This window comes from Physeter macrocephalus, chromosome 5 (genome assembly GCF_002837175.3).
Source record: "Physeter macrocephalus isolate SW-GA chromosome 5, ASM283717v5, whole genome shotgun sequence".
Taxonomy (NCBI): Eukaryota; Metazoa; Chordata; class Mammalia; order Artiodactyla; family Physeteridae; genus Physeter; species Physeter macrocephalus.
This window is the reverse complement of record NC_041218.1, coordinates 24,318,836-24,322,128: the sequence shown is the minus strand read 5'-3', so window position 1 is coordinate 24,322,128 and position 3,293 is coordinate 24,318,836. Positions and strand designations below refer to the sequence as shown.

The following is a 3,293-nucleotide window of genomic DNA, read 5'->3' as shown; positions in this document are numbered from 1 at the left end:
AAAAAAACACCACTGGCTGAAATTCCAGCTGTGCTGCAGTATTTTAAAATAAAGTTTGCCTGCAATGATGTTTAAAAAAAAAAAAAAAAAAGTAATCAAAGAAGATGAATGGTTTACATGAAGGGAAGTCAAATGTAAATTACATGAAAAATACATTCTTACTAGTAATCTTTTGTGCAGATGAAAACAACTCTAAAGTCCAGTTAATCTAGGAAAACAAAAATAGTGACGAAACAAAAACTCAATTATATGTAGGAAAGTTTAAATACTTACGGGGTACAGTCTGAAAATTCACTTATATACCTTTAACCTATTAACTCACTTTGTGGATATAGTTCTAAAATAAATAATCCTAAATAGGAAAAAAAAGTACATGTTTAATGCTATTAAGAAGAAAAGAAATCTAGAACATGGACATAACTAGAAAATAGTATATTTGCTTAATGGAATATATGTGTGCTTAAAATTAAAAGTGCCATAATTCAAGAAGAATGTGCAACTTCCGTTTCCAACAAAGATGAAACAAGGACCAAATCCATCGTCCTGCATAAAATTAAAAAAACCAAACATTTTGAAACATGGCTTTCAGTAAGATAGGTAACAGGCAACAGAGAACAGTGATCCCTAGGAGACAGGACACAAATGAGCCCTACAACTGCTTACTGCATAGAGTTTCTAGTGGGAATGGACAAGGGTTTGGGGGAGACCAAGCCTGCTAGAGCTCTTGGCACAAAGGACCTGGGTGGAGAGAGCAGCAGAGAGAGATGACTTCTGAGATCCGCACAGGGCCTCTCCTGAGCACAGTACTGATCAGCCCAGGAGTGTGCTTCCACCTGAGGCCAGGGGAAGAACCATGGGAAAGCATTAGAAGCAACAGTGCCTAACATCACCATAATGACCCAACCATTATACTCCAGGGTATTTATCCAGGAGACAAGAAAATATATATCCATACAAAGACTTGTACACAAATGTTCATCAAAGCTTTATATATAAAGAGCCAAAAATTGGAGGCAACTGGAAACAGCCCAAATGACCACCAGAGGTAAATGAATGGCTAAACCATGGTATATCCATACAGTGGAATACTACTCAGCAACAGAAAGGATGAACTCTTGATACAGACCACAACACAGATGAATCTCAGATAATCAGACTGAGTGAAGGAAGCCAGATTAACAAGAGTAGATACTGTATGATTCCATTTATATAAGCTCTAGAAAATGAAACTAATCTATAATGAGAGAAAGTAGATGAATGGCTTGGGGGTACATGGGAAGGGATAGAATGGGGCACAAGGAAACTCTGGGTGGTAATGAGTAGTATGTTCACTATCTTGACTGTAGTGATGGTTTCATGGATATATATATATACATTTCTCAAAGCTTCCCAAATTGCACACTTTAAAAATGTGCAGTTTTCCTGCATATCCATTATGTCCCAATAAAGCTGTTTGTAAAAACAGACAAAACGTTGGGATATCCCTGGTGGTGCAGTGGTTAAGAACCCGCCTGCCAACGCAGGGGACACGGGTTCGAACCCTGGTCTGGGAAGATCCCACATGCCGCGCAGCAACTAAGCCCATTCGCCACAACTACTGAGCCTGTGCTCTAGAGCCCGCGAGCCACAACTACTGAGCCCACATGCTGCAACTACTGAAGCCCGCGTGCCCTAGAGCCCGTGCTCCACAAGAGAAGCCACCACAAGGAGAAGCCCGTGCACCACAAGGAAGCGTAGCCCCACTCGCCGCAACTAGAGAAAGCCCATGCGCAGCAATGAAGACCCAACGCAGCCAAAAATAAAATTAATTAAAAATATAGACAAAACGTGGTTTCATGAACAGTTATAAATAAGAATATAAACTAACACGTATACATTGGCCACCATCATATGATTAGAGAGAGATCTACATAAATGAAGTTTGTTAAGGTCTTCGGAGTTTTTACTTTTGTAAAAATTTACACCCACTGAGTTTATCTAAACGGCCATTCTTATTTTCTGGAAACAAGAGCTGGGAGACAGTTTGCCCATGATCATATGAAAAGGTCACACAAAAGAAACAGGCCACACAACTCATAAGATGCCAATCTCTGTTCTACATTACATTCTACACACTTATAGAATAACAAGATTATTGGGAAAGAGACAGATAGCTCCTTCAGAAGAGTTGTAAACCAGGGAAACTAGAGCAATTTCACTAGGGTACCCAGGGCGTTCCCAGGGGTGAAGCATGAAGGGAAACCCTGTACACAGGTGGGACGACAATGTGTGGAAATTAGCCCAGTCTCAGCATTCAAAGCAACCTTTCAAAAATCCAAGTTAACATGCCTTAACATACATGATGTTCACTTAAAAGCCGATTGTGTGGTTTTTGTTCAAAAAAAGGGAAAGCCATTTTTCATCACAAGACATAAAATGTTTAAAGAAAAAGAGGGGGAGCTGCAGGTATGCATTTCCTAGGGCAACCATAAAAAATTACCAGACACTGATGGCTTCGAACAACACGAACTTACTCTCTCCCAGTTAAGAGCCCAAAGTACAAAACTCAAGAGTGTTGGCAGGGCCGTGCTCTCTCTGAAGGCTCTAGGGCAGCCTCTTTCCAGCTTCTGGTGGTGGCCAGCAACCCCTGGCGATGCTCAGCTTACAGCTGCATCACTCCAATCTGTCTCTGTCACAGGGTCTTCTTGCATCTGTGTGCACCTGATGCTCTCATGAGGACACCAGGCACTGGATTTAGGGCCCAGCCTCATCAGGTATGACCTCCTCCTAACTGATTATCTGGAAGTAAGGTCTTCACAGATCTAATGTCATAGTCATAGGTTCTTAGTGTTACAACTTTAACATATCTTTTGGGGGGTTTCCACAACTCAACCCACAATAGGGGGACAAATACTTAACATAGTAAAATTCTCTTCAAGGAGACAATAACAAAGGAGAGTGAGAGATTTCAGTTAATGTATCAAGTAATATCTTCACTTCTAAATAAACAGCTGTGGCCATTTCACATTGAATCAAAACACCTCAAAATGGCTAAAAAAATGCAAAAATTGGTTTCCTTTACTTTTTCCAATTTGAAAATTATATTTGCAACAAACATCCCTCACCCATAACTCCCTCTGATTAATAATATTTTCATTAACAAATATACTGCTTGAATTGGCGGGGGGGTGGGGGTTGAGTTTTTTTTTTTTTTTTTTCTTTTTTTTCGGTACGCGGGCCTCTCACCGTTGTGGCCTCTCCCGCCGCGGAGCACAGGCTCTGGACGCGCAGGCTCAGCGGCCATGGCTCACGGG

General features: G+C 41.0%; 1 protein-coding gene across 1 annotated transcript in view; it reads right to left on the bottom strand.

Moving 5' to 3' along the window:
* Positions 1–3,293, bottom strand: part of SND1 (staphylococcal nuclease and tudor domain containing 1) — a 321,421-nt gene that overhangs the window by 184,527 nt on the left and 133,601 nt on the right. The gene's annotated exons all lie outside the window — the stretch shown is intronic.